General features: G+C 48.1%; 1 protein-coding gene across 1 annotated transcript in view; it reads right to left on the reverse strand.

Annotated features, from left to right (window-relative positions):
• The window catches only part of ALX4 (ALX homeobox 4), a 160661-nt gene extending 144742 nt beyond the window's left edge, over window positions 1–15919 (reverse strand). The window contains exon 1 of the mRNA XM_083163677.1: window positions 15843–15919. The gene's annotated coding sequence lies outside the window, so the exon portion shown is untranslated. The remainder of the gene's footprint in view (window positions 1–15842) is intronic.
• Window positions 15920–16660: the final 741 nt, after the last annotated feature.

A 16660-nucleotide genomic window follows, 5' to 3' on the forward strand; every position in this document is an offset into this window, starting at 1 on the left:
CGGCACCACCTTTACTGAATACATCTGTAAATGAACGATATGGTGCGGGTATCGACAAGGGTGGAGCTGAAGAGGATGAAGGATAGTTACCCTCACGTTGTGGATGGGTCTGGTAGACCGGAAGGATCTGAGGAATGCAAGTAGACTGGCAATCTGTTCCCCAGGCCTTGACCTCCATATTGGTCCAATCGATGTGTGGGTTATGTTTGGAGAGCCAGGGAAGGCCCAGGACCATTTGGTGTGAGGACTGTGGAAGAATGAAGAATTCGAGGGTCTCTTGATGTAGAGCTCCTATGAGCAGTGTCACCGGGGTGGTCTGATGGGTGATTTGTCCACTACGAATTCGACTCCCATCCACTGCAGTGAGGACCAGCGAGTGATCCAGGGGTTGCACAGGCAGGGCATGTTGGGTGACAAAAGAAGAAGAAAGGAAGTTTCCCGCTGCTCCAGAGTCCAATAGGGCCTGAACTCTTTTTCTCCCTTGGGGACACACAAGGGTAACCGGAATGGTGGAATCAGAAGAAGAGGGAGATGGAAGCAAGACTCCTAATCGGACCTCCCTCGGGGAGATTAGGAGCGGTCGTTTCCCGGCCGCAGCGGGCAGGAAGCCAATAAGTGAGCTGAGGAGCCACAGTACATGCATAGATTCTCTCGCCGTCTTCGGGACTTCTCTTCGAGAGAGAGACGGGAGCGGTTGATTTGCATGGGCTCATCTGTTGACACCGCAGGAGGCGGGGTTGGTTTGGAGGCTGGTGCGACATTGGAAGGAAATCGAGGGCGAAGGCGATCAGAGCGATTCCTCTCAAGTTGGCGTTCTTGGAGTCGCAGATCGACTTTGTTACATAATGAAATGAGTTCAGCCAGGGTGGAAGGAGAATCGCGAGTTGCTAACTCGTCCTTGATGCGCCCGGCTAGGCCGTTCCAGAAGGCAGAAACGAGAGCCTCTTCGTTCCATCTGAGTTCGGAAGCCAGGGTTTGAAATTGTACGACATATTGTCCCACTGGGCGACTGCCCTGACGAATCCTTAGGATCTCTGTGGCTGCGGAGGACACTCTGCCAGGCTCGTCGAAGATGCGACGGAAGGAGGCCACAAACTCTTCATAGTTATTGAGGATGGGATCCGCACGCTCCCAAAGGGGGGACACCCACTCCAGGGCTGGACCCGCCAGTAGGGACACGATGTAAGCCACCTGAGTCTTGGGAGAGGGGAAATTGGAAGGCTGGAGGGTAAAATGGACGTCACATTGATTCAGGAATCCTCGACACCCCCTCGGGGACCCGTCATATTTACTGGGGGTTGACAGGTGTAGATGGTGAGGAGCAGCTGGCCCAGGGGGAGCAGCAGAGGCCGAAGCTCCGGAGGTTGGTGCTGCTGAAACTGAGGGAGCCACCTGAGGTGATGACAAGGTCTGGAGAAATTGAGCCACTTGACGCTGGGTAGTCTCTACTTGTTCCAATCGAGCCATGATGCCTTGAAGAACATCCGTCATGGAGGCCTGTGCTTCACCCGATTCCATCAGGTCAGTGCAAACTGTCACGGCTAAAGGGCTGGATGGAGTCGTGCGGTGCACAGGAACCGGAGACGGACCAGGAGGAGTAGGATTGAAACGTGCAGGTTTAATAACTGATTTCATAAATGATAAACTTCACTCAAATACTTCTTTAAGTGACAGTTGGAATAAATTAAATAGAGTCCAGCACAATACTAATAACGGGCAGGGAAATCTGGAAACGTATACTTGGTGAGCCAGAGTACATAGATGAGGATCCGGAAGGAGGTTGATTTGATGACAGAAGAAATGGATCCGGATGACTGAAAGATGATGGAATGAATGAGTTGTATGAAGGAGGACAGCGGAAAGCTGTGCAGGGTAATTCTGGGACACAAGCAGGAACAAGCACTAGGTAGGACTTGCAGCATTGGTGTCAGGAGAAAACTTCCTTGTAGCAAGATGCAGGGAGCAAGACACCAGAGTCAGGAGAGAAAGAGCCAGGATCCGGGAATCAGCTAGGAGTTGTGAATGACTCCAAAGACTCATTGCACTGACACTGAACAGCCTAGGCAGATCCCCTATATCCCCAGGGGATGGCTGCCATTGGCTGTCAGCACAGGATGAGGAGGGAACCTCCACTCTGGGCCAATCTGTCTCCTGCCCTCAACCAAGATGGCGACGCCGGCCTCCCGGCACCACTACTGCTGCCATCCCTACCCAGAGCTGCCGCTACCCGCACACCGCAGACCGGAGCCTGCACACGCTAGCCGGCGGCGGGCGCGGACGGGTGAGTACTGTACCCGCCGCGCTCCGTAGCGGCTACGTGTGACAAACACCATCTTATGACACAATGATAAGCATCTGTATTGTGTGTAGAACATCACTGTGGCGATGCTGGGTGTAATTATAGCAGTGGGCTCAGTATAAGTGACGGGGCTATAGTCCTCAGAATTGTTCCGCTCCGTCCTCACTCTGCCACATCTACTGATAAATTCCGTGGAGAGGTAGACTGGTCATAGGTCCTGCAGGGAAGGACCACGCTGGGCCGTCGTAGGCCATGTTTGCTGACATGTGGCCCCACTCACCACAGACAGCCTGCTGCCTGCATTACACTGCATTGTACCCATTCATTCTACTATTCCACGTCTGCAGTACAGTACAGATGGAGCCGGCTTTATCTTTGGCCGGCGCTCGCCAGATCCCTTGCACTGGCGAGCGCCGGCGATAGAGACTGGGACGCGCGTGCGTCTCACGCGCGTCGCAGTATCACGGCCGCTGGGCAGCATCTCCCTGCCCGTCTCCGCTTCAGGGAGACGCTGCCCAGTTCGGGGGGGGGGGGGTGTCGGGGCGGCCAGGGGGACCAGCGGGGGGGACCGACGGCAGGCTCCGTTTGCCCAGGGACGCGTGAGCGTCTTGTGCGCCCGCGCCCCTGGCGGTAGCCGGCCGCTGGCGGGGCTGGCGTTAGAATCGCCAGCCCCTGCAAAGTTAAAGCCGGCTCCATCTGTGCCTCTGCCCTCCAGTGAGGGCGCTATAGCCAAGCAGCCTGTTTTACTCCTGGTGGTAATAAGAGGGGGACATAGAACACTCAGAGCATATGCACATATACCCTACATTTTATTTTTGATACTTTATGTAAAAACTAAGAATATTGTTCACATTTTCCAGCAAAAAGTATTCTTTGTTCTTTTGAAATAATATTAATATTAATAAAATAAGAACTTCTAAAGCGGACTCTAAACAGGGGTTTGGCTCCGACTGAAAAAATTGTTCCAAAATGGAACTTAATAACATCGGGAAAATTTCATAAACCAAATTGTTAGATCTTAGTCAGCGACTCAGGAAAACAAAAACGATTTGTATCCTTAGCGTATGGGAAATTCATGCTTATTAGATCCCCAAATACAGCCAGAATGGCGCTCATATATCTAACGCTGCAACTGGTTCAGAGATGGACGCAAACCTGATATTCTTACCGTTGAACGATTATAGGTACAAGCGTGCAACGTGCACTGCATGTGTGCACCATGTATTGTCACTTATGTGGGGTACCGCAGTGAGCTGACCACATAGAGGCGCATTGCAGACATTGTGTGAGTGGGGTCCTGTATACAGACACTTTGGATGAAAAGCCTTGAAAGGTAATAAAATAGAGAGTGATAAACCTCCAACCAATCAGCTCCTACCTTTCATTTTATAAATGCACCATGTGACATGTCAGGCATGAGCTGAGTGGCTGATTGTTTATCACTCTCCATTCTGTCAGTTTCGGCAGCCATACTTAGTGACCCAGGAGTTACAGAACTCCGCACTAGTGTCAGACTGCGGCAGACTGTCATGTGGTAACTACACGCTGACACACATGTACACACATGTCATACATAACACACAGAATAGTCCAGTAACCGTATATAATTAATCATCATTAGTACAAACTCTGGATTTTCGATAGTTATAGTGGCTCAGGGTATAAGGGCGTGGTGGAATCTCCGTGGCACCCTGTAACACCTCTGTGCTCCTTGCCCTGGTTCTCATTGCTGCCAATGTTGATTAAAACTCCGGGGAACGGGAGACTGGAGACCTTTGTGTTACTACAATAAACAATATGTTTACTAATAACCAACCACTGTCCTCATGATTCCGGCAGGAAGGGTGAAGGGAATTTTGGGGAACAAAAAAAATACATTTTGTTAAGTCTGACATGACAGCAGTGGCAGAACTACACTAGTGAGACCTGAAGCATGAACTCTTATTGGGGCTCCTCCGCTACCAGCAATAATAGGGCAACATCCATGAAGATCCGTAAGTCTCCCTCTCACAGAACGACCCCCCCTCCTTCCAAAGATGGGCCAACTCAGCCTCCATGTCCTGGACTGCTTCCTACCTGTCATTGCTCCCAGCCTCCTTTCTAGGACGGGCCCTCTCAGCCTCCATGTCCCGGGCTCCTTCTCACCTGTCATTGCTTCTAGCCTCCTTCCTGGGGGATGGCCCTCTCAGCCTCCATGTCCTGGGCTTCTTCTCCCCTGTCATTGCTCCCAGCTTCCTTCCTAGGACGGGCCCTCTCAACCTCCATGTCCTGACTCCGTCTCACCTGTCATTGCGCCCAGCCTCCTTCCTAGGACGGGCCCTCTCAGCCTCCATGTCCTGACTCTGTATCACCTGTCATTACTCCCGGCCTCCATCCTAGGACGTGCCCTCTCAGCCTCCATGTCCTGACTCTGTATCACCTGTCATTACTCCCGGCCTCCATCCTAGGACGTGCCCTCTCAGCCTCCATGTCCCAGGCTCCTTCTCACCTGTCATTGCTCCTGGCCTCCTTCCTAGGACAGGCCCTCTCAGCCTCCATGTCCTGACTCTGTCGCACCTGTCATTGCGCCCAGCCTCCTTCCTAAGACAGGCCCTCTCAGCCTCCATGTCCCGGGCTCCTTCTCACCTGTCATTGCTCCCAGCCTCCTTCCTAGGACGGGCCCTCTCAGCCTCCATATCCCGGGCTCCTTCTCACCAGTCACTGCTCCCAGCCTCCTTCCTAGGAAACTTGACAATTTGTAAACTATCCCTGTGCACCTGCCAAGTGGTCTGGAAATTGTGATAGTTATTTTCAGCCCCATTAAGCAGGGGTACTACGGGGTATCGACTCCTAAGAGAGTCAAAATGGGTAAAATGTTCTACCCAGCAAATCTTTGCCTGGCGTGACACCAGTCACATCAGCTAGCAGAAACCTAGGGTTAGGTGCAGTTGTGGGGAGTATGGAGTAGATTGTGTTATAAATAATGAAAGGAAAGCATATGAGGTATGAGGGCCCTGCTCACAAGAATATGCATTCAAAAAGGGAGGAGCAGGGAGACATAGCTGGGGTAGACATGGGCATCATATGAGGTTTATTCCCCTTTTCCAACTCTCCGTACACCAAAGGAGCACTTCTAAGTTGCGGAGTTGCCTTCACGATCAAGGGGTATCCATAAATCTCACCCAGACGTACAGGCGCAATCCCGAGATGTCATCCAGGCACATTGATCTTCGGCGTGTCACGGAATCGCTGCACTCCCCTCTCCGGAAGGGAACAGGTTAACACCATTGGTTCTGGTCGCGTCCTGACACTGGCTTCTCATGCAAACTCTCTCCACATTTCCACAGGACAATAGCAGCTTTGTTGCCGGTAATGATGTTAATTGGCTCAAACAGAGGATCCCGGCTGCTCTTTAAGAAGCCGCTAATTTAATAGGTGAAACGTCAGGCCAAAACCCAGCGCCGACATCTTTCTTCCTTCATTCTGCAGCAGAATAATCCGGTTTTATGGGTCGCGTCTCTTGCAGGGAAACATTTGTTTTGCGTCGGAGAGAATTAAATACGGGAAGTGAAAATATCAGAAGGGTCCGACGCAAAGAGAAGAATAAAGGGTGTGGTTCATTAGGCCGAGAACGTCTATGTCGGCAATGTCAATACCAAAAGGTCGACAGTGACAAAATTTCAATACAGGCAAACATTCTACTCATTTTTGTGTTAGCGTCGACACCTGAGCAAGAGAACCCAGAATTATTGTCCTGCGTACCCACGCTTTCCATCAGGATTCCAGAAATAAAGGGCCTGATGCAGATGCTCTACATCAGATGTCTTCTTATGTGAGATTGTTGGCAGTGCCCCCACGCCGCAACATGAACTGGGGATGAAGCGGGGTGGCACTGCCAGAATTCTTGGAGTGACGAGGTCCATGTGCGCATCTCCCTCCCCAGCCCAAAAAATTTCTGGTTCCTCCCCAACATTAATAAATAAAAAATGTTCATGCTTGTTGCCAAGGGTTACAAGCTTATTTCCAGGGGTTTCTTGCTCGTTGCCATGGTGTTTCCTACTCATTCATAGGGGGAGGGACCCTAGATTGTACACTCTGAACACAAAATGAGGTGCAACCTACTGAGACTTGTAGTGCAGCAAGCAGAAGGAGGAGAGTGCAGATGCACACTCTAAGGGCCTTATTCTGGTTGACTCGCAAAGCTTTGCGAGTCATTGAAACGCCGCCTGCAGACCACGCAGGGCTAGGTGTAAACAGGACGACGAACCAGCAGTTTATGTAATGTAATGTGGAGGACACTATAATGTTACATAGTTTCTGCACTATGGGCCAAATGTAATATGGTGTGAGAATCAGAAAGTAAGAGATTTTGGGAGAGTTTTCCCATTTTTTAAAGCGGCAATCATTTACACTGAACCAAACAGGTTGATGTTGCCATGTAAATGATTGGCGCATTAAAAAAATGGGAAAACTCTCCGAAATCTCTCACTTTCTGATTCTCGCACCCTACTACATTTGGCCCCATCTTCCTATTAGCATGTGTTATTTTTATGGGATTCCCTAGTGTTCTGTAGTACTGTACATAAGAGACTGAACATATAATAAAATATCATTAGTACGCAAGACAAGTATACACGATTATATAATTACAAACCACAAGTCCCATAAATCGGTATAGGAGACAACAGGAGAGAGTTCCCTGTTACCATGAGCTTACATTCTAGAGGGTATGTGGGTGCATACACAAACAGGGATGGGAATTGGTCATTTGGACATTACTCTATGGGGGGAATTTAATAGGATGAGAGATTCAGAAAGTGAGAGATTTGGTAAGAAATCTCCAGTTTTTTTAAAGCTCCAATCACTTAAGCTGGGTACACATATGTACAATCGTCGGGCCGTTCTTCCGTTCTGCGGACGAACGGCCGTTCGATTGTATATATATGTACGCAGTCCCGATCCCTTCGTTGCGATCGATAAACGGCCAAAAACGCTCTTGGCCGTCCACGGTCGGTCGGTCGAAGGTTCTTTGCTGCTTAATATTCTTCCGACAGGACGGCTCCATATCGAAAGAAAAGTGACATGTGTACGCACGTTCGATCGATATGCAGCCCGTTCCTGCGATCATTCCTCCCAAAAGCAGCACGCCCATGTGGGTGTTGACTAGCTGCGTCATCCCTCCATCAGCACAGCATGTAAACAACAGGAAGTCTTCTCCCCCGTACTTTCCGCGCCATGCTGTTAAAGAATATTCGTTGTGTGTGCATTCCTTTTGAAATAAATAATCGTTGTGTGTGCATTCCTGACAGATATAGTTAGTATATAGCCAGATCGGGAGAGTGTGTACGGTGGTACAATCTTTTTCTTGCGATTGTTTGGACGGGAGTACATCGGACGTCGCAAGTAAAATTGTACATATGTGTACGCGCAGATCGGTCGTATGCTTTGGACGGTCGAACGTGTATTCGGTCGATCGAACGGTCGCAAGAAAAATGAAATTGTACATATGTGTACCCAGCTTTACACTGCAAAACTAGTTTGATTGGTTTAAAAAAACTGGAGATTTCTTTCCAAATCTCTAATTTTCTGAATCTCTCATCCTATTAAATTTCACCCTATGTATTAATGACTCTGCTTAAACTTAAATACGCTTTGCCTTTACACAGTATTTACTGCTAGTGAGATTATGAATAACACTATCTTTTCCTGCAATTACCATTCATGGGACAGAGAATCCGAAATGATTTACAGAGTCCGAGAGCTATTCATCTATTGCTGTGTACACACGGGGTAATATGATTGCTGGGGATATATTGCTAGCAATATATCCCCAGCAATCATATTGCTCAGTGTCTCCTTTTCATCAGCGATGAAAAGGAGACACTGCTACGGGGCGGAGGGGGAGCGCAGCAGCAGCAGACGCTGCTGCTGTCACTTTGATGGGAGGAGGGAGGGAGCAGCGTCACGGGGCTGGAGAGATCAACGCTGATCTCCCCGGCGCTGACCTCCCGGCACAGCGATCGCCGGGGAAAGCCGCTGGTCGCAGGAACATGCTCCTGCGACCAGCGACCATTAGGCAGTGCACACGGGAGCACGCAGCTGGCGATTTACCATATTGCCAGCGATTTTACATGAAATTGCACCCGTGTGTACTCACCTTAAATGTCGCTTGGAGATATACGGGGCATATAACATGCAGAGGCCACTAACTGTCACCCAGGAACCCTTCGTGCCCACAGCGCCCATCCTCACCATATCTCCTGTCCCAACTCTTTTAAGTTTGTTCCGTCACAGAGGAAAAAATTGAAAGGGATTTCAAAGACATGTAATTCAATAAACACAAGAGGAACAGAGGGTTTCTTAATGACAGATCCATAAATTGGGCTCACATGAATCTTGTTGTGTGGGACGCGAGGTCACTGATTATGTTTATCTTAGGAAATCAGAAGCTGGGTGGGGAGGGGTCGGGGAGACTTCACTAACGACTTTCATTTACTTAGATGGTGCTCAAATTCTACTGATACCCAGGAGCCCTAATAATATTATTTTACAAAGTTGCTTCTTTGGGACAACAATGTACAAACATTGTAATTACACAATTCAATGTATAAATTATGGGGGTGTCCCTTTAAATGGTTAACTTTTTAATGTTAAAATGTCAGTTCTCACAGCTTTTCTTTTACATTCGGCTATTGATAATAAGAGGATTCGCAATAGTTACTATTCCAGATGGGAAAAAAAAGGTATAGAAACATAGGTGATTATTCTGGTTCATTCCTTCTGGCCAATTCCTTCTTAAATGGACAAAACCATGTGCACTGCAGGGGGGCAGATGTAAAATGTGAAGTGTGTTAGATTTGAGGGAGTTATTTTGTTTCTGTGCAGGGAAATACTGACTTTAATGCTTTATTTTTACACTGCAATATAGATCTCACTTTGAAGTAAAACCCCACCCAAATCTAACTCTCTCTGCTCTAGTAACATCTACCCCATCTGCAATGGACATGGTTTTGTCCATTTGAGAAGGAATTTGCCAGAAGGAGTGAACCAGAATAACCTCTATAGAAACATAGAATTTGGGGGCAAATTAGAACCACTTGGCCCATCTAGTCTGCCCCATTTTTAAACGTTACCTCAAACCATATTTGAACCTTAAGCAGCCCATACACGGCCCGGTGCCGGGCTGTGCGTTCCTTGCTTTGAGGTGCGCACTCCCGCGGCACCTCATCGCACAGTACAAAAAGTATGTGCTTGCACATACTTTTTGTACTTAGGTTTCATCACATTGCATGCACAACGGATGCACATGCAATGCAATGCAATCCGTGCTAGTACAGCACGGAAAGCACGCTCACAAAGCAGCGTGCATGGGCAGCTTTATTTCTTTGTAAGGATATAAATATGCTTATCCCAAGCATGTTTATATTGTTCTACTGTATTTGCCTCTACCACCTCTGATGGGTACCACTTATCCACTACCCTTTCTGTGAAGTAATTCTTCCTCAAATTTCCTGAATCTTCCTCCCTCTAGTGTCAGTGCATGTCCTTGTGTTCTGCTGCTCCGCTCCCTGTGAAGAATGTCTCCCACCTGTACAAGCCCTTGATATATTTGAAAGTTTCTATCATGTCCCCCTTTTCCCTTCTCTGCTCTAAATTATACATTTTAAGATATTTTATTATTTCCGGGTAAGTTTTGTATTGTAGGCCATGCACAATTTTAGTTGCCCTTCTTTGTATAGTCTCTAATATATTTATATCCTTTTGGAGATATTTATTATTTATTAACAGTTTCTTATATAGCGCATACATATTACGCAGCGCTTTACAGAGAGTATTTACATCAGTCCTTGCCCCAGTGGAGCTTACAATCTATATTCCCTACCACATGTACACGCACACACAGACATTCTAGGGTTAATTTTGTTGAAAGCAAATTAACCTACCAGTATATTTTTGGATTGTGGGAGGAAACCGGAGTACCTGGAGTAAACCCACGCAAGTATGGGGAGAATATACAAACTCTGCACAGTTAGAGCCATGGTGGGAATCGAACCCATGACCTCAGCACTGTGAGGCAGAAATGCTAACCATTACATCATATGTCCTCCAGAACTGAACACAGTTCTCTAGATGAGGCTGCACCAGTGACCTATACAGAACTGAACACAATACTCTAGATGAGGTCGTACCAATGACCTATACAGTGGCATTATTACTTCTTTCTTTCTACTGCTGATACCTCTCCCTATGCAACCAAGCATCTGACTTGCCTTCTTCATTGCTTTGTTACATTGCCTACCTGCTTTTAAGTCCCCTGAAATAGTGACACCTAGATCCCTCTCTTCCTCAGTAGTTTCCATTATAGTGCCATTTATACTATATTTAGTCTTTGGATTTCTGAGACCCAAGTGCATGATTTTCCATTTTTTGGCATTAAACTGTAGTTGCCATGCTCTTGACCATTCATCTGATCTACCTTGATCATCAATCATTTGTTTTACCCCTCCTGGTGTGTCTACCCTGTTACATACCTTTGTGTCATCTGCAAAAAGGCACATTGTACCCTCAATTCTATATGCAATATCACCAATAAAGATATTAAAAAGCACCGGTCCAAGTACAGAGCTATGCAAAGCCGTCCTCAAAGCCGCTTATCTGTAATACCAGCAGATGAGCGGCTTTCCCGGCGATGATGCGGGAGCACGCAGCAGCGCTCATCGACGGGGCATACACACTGGGCGACTTTGAGCTGAAAGCCGCTCAACCCTGCTATTTTGAGTGTCTTTCAGCTCAAAGTCGCCCAGTGTGTATGAGCCTTTTCTGTAATCCAGCTGGGCAGCCATATTGCTACATGTGATTCCCAATTTCTCTATCTACTGTATATCCATGGAGCATTAACAGCCAAGCTAACACCTATATCCGTCAGACCAGCCTCAGATTCTGCTAGAGGATTACAATAGCCCCCACTGTATAACAGGTGCACAGTGCTGTACGATACTGTACACTTCCTGTCTGCCACTGTCAGCTCTGATCCTTTGTGAATGAATAAATATGGAATTTGCAAACGTTCCCATTTCTTCATCTTCACCACCGGTGGCCATTACATTATTTAATAGGAACGCTGGAATTAGGATGTTTGGTTAGTTGGAGCACACGGGGTTAATCTGAGCAGCCAAGTCTTTCGGGTCACCTCCGAGTTCCTCCTCACGGTGGCTTGCTGCTTCGTCTAGTCCAACCCAACAAACAATGAAGTCTAATAATGATCTGAATACTTAACAAAACCCCAATTTTAAAGGGATTACTGCTAGACCCTTGTAAAGAGTGTTCAATAAGTAGAGGCCTTAAAACCCAGGTCTGTAATGGGCTGAGTGCCTGTCTCGCAAAGCAGATCATTTCCTCAGGGTAAAACGCTCATTTTTTTTAACTCATGCAATCAAAAATGCAGAGCGAGCCCCGGTCAATAATGGACACTTGTGAAAGGCGCGCCTGGGCGTTTGATTGAGACCAGGTGGCCCATGGCGCACGAGCCGGTGGTGGGAACTTGGCCTTTCTACTCATTTTTACCCAAACCCAGTGACATAAAAAAATCTGAATTCTTTTTTTTTTTGTACTAAACTCACATTAACCAGGTCATTGGGCTATAAATTCTCCATCTTTATGGACATGTGGTCTTATAGCAGGAGATTTGTGCAGCGCGTTTCGTCCAGGTAGGCCCACGTCCATTAAGAGCAACCTGGTAGTCCCATTATTGAAGGTGGATATAAAAGACCAGGGTTAGGAGTAAAGCCACTTGACAGTCTACAGAGGTAGGAAACCAGGCAAATTAATCATGCTAGCATGTAATAGGAAATGATTGGGAAGGGGGAGGTTGCGATGCCTGTGAGCAAAGTGTAACGCGGGCCAACTCGTCTGCAATAACTGGTTGCACCAAATGAGCTGAGTGCGCGCTAAGCTCCACCTAATCATTTCTCAAGTCATTTCCTGCTCTTCCCATTGGACTGGCTCTGAAGGCAGCTTTTATTATGTGATAAGGTTCGTGTCTGGCTTGTGGGTGGCCACAATGACCTGCCGAGAGATTTAGCCTGTTACTGTATGTTGGTGGGCACAATGAACTGCTGAGAGATTTAGCCTGTTGATGCATGTTGGTGGTCACAATGACCTGCCAAGAGGTTTAGCCTGTTGCTGAATGATGGTGGTCACAATGACCTGCTGAGAGGTTTATCCTGTTGCTGCATGTTGGAGGTCACAATGACCTCCTGAGAGGTTTAGCCTGCTGCTGTATGTTGTTGGCCACAATGACCTGCTGAGAGATTTAGCCTGTCGCTGCATGTTGTTGGCCACAATGACCTGCTGAGAGGTTTAGCCTGTTGCTGCATGTTGTTGGTCACAATGACCTGCTGAGAGATTTAGCCTGTTGCTGCATGTTGGAGGTCACAATGACCTCCTGAGAGGTTTAGCCTGTCGCTGCATGTTGTTGGTCACAATGACCTCCTGAGAGGTTTAGCCTGCTGCTGCATGTTGTTGGTCACTATGACCTGCTGAGAGATTTAGCCTGTTGCTGCATGTTGGAGGTCACAATGACCTGCTGAGAGGTTTAGCCTGTTACTGTATGTTGGTGCCCACAATGACCTGCTCAGAGGTTTAGCCTGTTACTGTATGTTGGTGGCCACAATGACCTGCTGAGAGGTTTAGCCTGTTGCTGGCCACAATGACCTGCTGAGAGGTTTAGCCTGTTACTGTATGTTGGTGGCCACAATGACCTGCCGGGAGGTTTAGCCTGTTGCTGTATGTTGTTGGCCACAATGACCTGCCGAGAGGTTAAGCCTGTTGCTGCATGTTGATGGCCACAATGACCAGAGCATTTAGCACTTACTACATTTCTCTTGTCGCTAATTAGATTCTGAGCACAATAACTTTTACCGGCTTCTATGTTTTTGTCTCTTTCCCAAGTCACCGTGCCCTGTGTATACTATATAACCATTTACACATCTATGGTTTCCTTTTGATAACTGTAAAATCATTGATGGTTAACCCAACGGTGTCCACCAATGAATCTGTTTTTATAATATTCAGTGTAATAGAAGAACAGGTGCCAATGATACAGTTATTATATTCTGATAAGTTATCCCCTATCACAGGCTAATGGCCCCCTACGGACCTACCTGTTCTGGTGGATTCATCAGCATCTGCCATGTTCTAGTGATGCCCTACAGCAAAGGCTGCGTGCTGCTAGAGGGCATAATCCGGAGGTTGTAGACACTGGGCAGCTGCTAGATGGGGGATGGAACATTGGACCTAGCACACTATTACAGTGGCATGTGGCAAGCTGGCAGTTGTAGTTAGGCTGCAGAAGGGGGTGGGGGGGGGCAGCCCTAGCCAATCTGATGCTCTAGGCAAAATTTTGGCTGGTGCCCCTAGCACTGCCGCTAGTTCCACTTCTGATCCAGAAACCCTCTCATAGCAAAGCACCCATAGCCCAGCAGCACAGATCCCAGGAGCAGCCAGCAACTCCCACATCCACTGGCGTATATATTATAGGTGCAAGGTGTGCAGTGCACATGGGCCCCTGGGTCCTGGGGGCCCCCATGCACTGTACACCCTGCACCCATTTCAGTCTACTCACTTCTCAGCAGTAAAGATCCCTGTGAAAATGGTGTCTGCTGCCATTTTCTGGTGAATCACGCATGCGCAATAGAGGTGTCCTCAGGTACACAGCATGGGTGCCATGTTCCTGGAGACAGGAACTCCAGAAACATGTACTGTAATACAAATATATGGGTAATATGAATATGGGTCACTACGCACTGTTTTATGTGAATATGGATCACTATAATCTGCGTAATGTAATTATGGGTAACTACTAGCTGTGTAATGTAAATGTGACAGCACGTAGTGACCCATATTCATATTACACGGTGTGTAGTGACCCATATTCACATTACACAGCACGTCTCATGACGCGTCACACAGCAACGTGACCGCGGACCCACTTGCACTCAACTGCCTGCAAGCGCACTCTGCCACCTCCACAACAGGAAGTAGGGACCACATTATCTGTGTGGGTGAGAACCTGTGTGCTGTATTATAAGTGGGGGGCCCTATGTGCTGTATAATTATCTATTGGGGGGGACCTATGTGCTGTATTATCTGGGGAGGGGGCTAATTGCTGCATTATAATCTGGGGGGCCTATTTTCTGTGTATTACTATCTGTGGGGGGACCTATGTGCTGTATTATTATTGGCTGGGGAACTTATGTGCTGTATTAGTAATTGGGGGTATGTGCTGTATTAATTTCTGGGGGGGCAGGGATTTGGGGCGCTGTATTGCCCCTGCAGTTCAGGTCCTGTCTCCACACATGTTACTGTGCCTGGTGTGATGCGATGATGCCATATTGTGTATAGTTTTGTGTATAGTGTAAGGGCCATTACGGTGTTTCGTGTAATGGGAATTACCTTGCGTAGTGTATAGTTTCAGTGGCATTACGGTGTGGCATATAGTCTAGCTGGCATTGCAGTGTGTGGCATATAGTCTAGCTGGCATTGCAGTGTGTGGCGTATAGTCTCGCTGGCATTGCAGTGTGTGGCGTATAGTCTAGCTGGCCTATAGTGTAAGGAGCATTACAGTGTGTGGCATATAGTGTAAGGTGCATTACTGCGCCAGGCATAAAGTGTAAGGGGCATTACAGTGTGGCATATAGCGTAAGTGTATTGCAGTGTGTGGAGTATAGTTAAGTGGCATTTTGGTGTGTGGCGTATAGTGTAAGGTGCATTACGGTGTTTGGCGTATAGTGTAAGTGGCATTACGGTGTGTGACGTACAGTATAGTGTAAGCAGCATTACTGTGCCAGGCATATAGTGTAAGGGGCATTACAGTGTGGCATAAAGCGTAAGTGTATTGCAGTCTATGGAGTATAGTTAAGTGGCATTATGGTGTGTGGCGTACAGTGTAAGGTGCATTACGGTGTGGGCCATATAGTGTAAGGTGCATTACGGTGTGTGGCGTACAGTGTAAGTAGCATTATGGTGTGGTATATAGTGTAAGGGGCATTACGGTGTGTGGCGTACAGTGTAAGTAGCATTATGGTGTGGTGTATAGTGTAAGGGGCATTATGGCGTGGACAGTTGGGAGTCTCCCCCATGCACACAGCGTCTATGCAGCCGGAGGGGCTGGGGGCATAGCTAAACTGCTGGGCATGACCCCAACAGCGTCGGAAACAGGGGCGTGGCCTCTCGGAGTATAGGCCACGCCCCCAACATTTCTGGCGCGCCTTAGGGCATACTTGCCTACCTGACCCTCTCCATACGGGCGAAAATGCTCTGTTCCTGGACTTCCCTGGTAATGTATGATTACCATCACCTGTGGGGAGCTACTTAATTGATAAGAAAGGTGTTTGACCACAGGTGATGGCAATCATACATTCCAGGAACAGAGCATTTTATCCCGCATGGAGAGGGTCAGGTACGACCGTACGCGCGCAAATGTTTGTCCCTCCTCGGTAAGGGATACAGTTGGGACTTGGGAGGTATGTATTGTATACCCATACACTCACCCTGGTCTCAGTACCTTTTGGTCGAGTGAGAGTGACCGCAGGAGCCAGCCACAGAGCAGGAGGCAAACCGTTACCGCACACGCACACAGAACATGAATGATCCGAGTCCGAGACCGTCACCAAGCAAAGTTGGAGGCGTGGCCTAATAGCGGATCCCCCCGTGACCACGCCCCCTTTAAAAAAATCATGCTGCAGGAGCTGAGCACTGTCAGGTAAGCACTGAGCAGGTGTAGAGTTAACAGTATTTCTGCTAGGATGTGGGCAAGGTGCCATTGTGCGCAATCATGCACAGTGAAGTGGGTGGGTATCAGTAAGGTGGGTGTCATCTTGTTCATTGAACTGGGTGAGTGCCAGGAGAGTGGGTGTCATCATGACGAGTGAAGTGGATGAGTTCCAGGAGGGTGGGTGTCATCATGCCCAGTGAAGTGGGTGGGTGCCAGGAGGGTGGGTGTCATCATGCCCAGTGAAATGGGTGGGTGCCAGCCATGTGGGTGTCCATGCCCAGTGAAGTGGGTGGGTGCCAGGAGGGTGGGTGCCATTATGCCCAGTGAAATGGGTGGGTGCCAGCCATGTGGGTGTCCATGCCCAGTGAAGTGGGTGGGTGCCATCATGCCCAATGAAGTGGGTGGGTGTCATCATGCCCAGTGAAGTGTGTGAGTCCCAGCAGGGTGGGCTACTCTCCGAGGAGTCTGGGATCTCACCACGTTTGGGTGTCTTGTAGACATATAGGGAAGTGTGGTATGTACAGTATATAATTAGAGACATTCTTAGCTTTTTTGTGACCTTTTTGAGGTTACAGTTAAACAAATGTTGGTGCGAGTTATGCTGGGTA

Source organism: Crinia signifera, chromosome 11, assembly GCF_055691185.1.
Source record: "Crinia signifera chromosome 11, ASM5569118v1, whole genome shotgun sequence".
NCBI classification, from domain to species: Eukaryota; Metazoa; Chordata; class Amphibia; order Anura; family Myobatrachidae; genus Crinia; species Crinia signifera.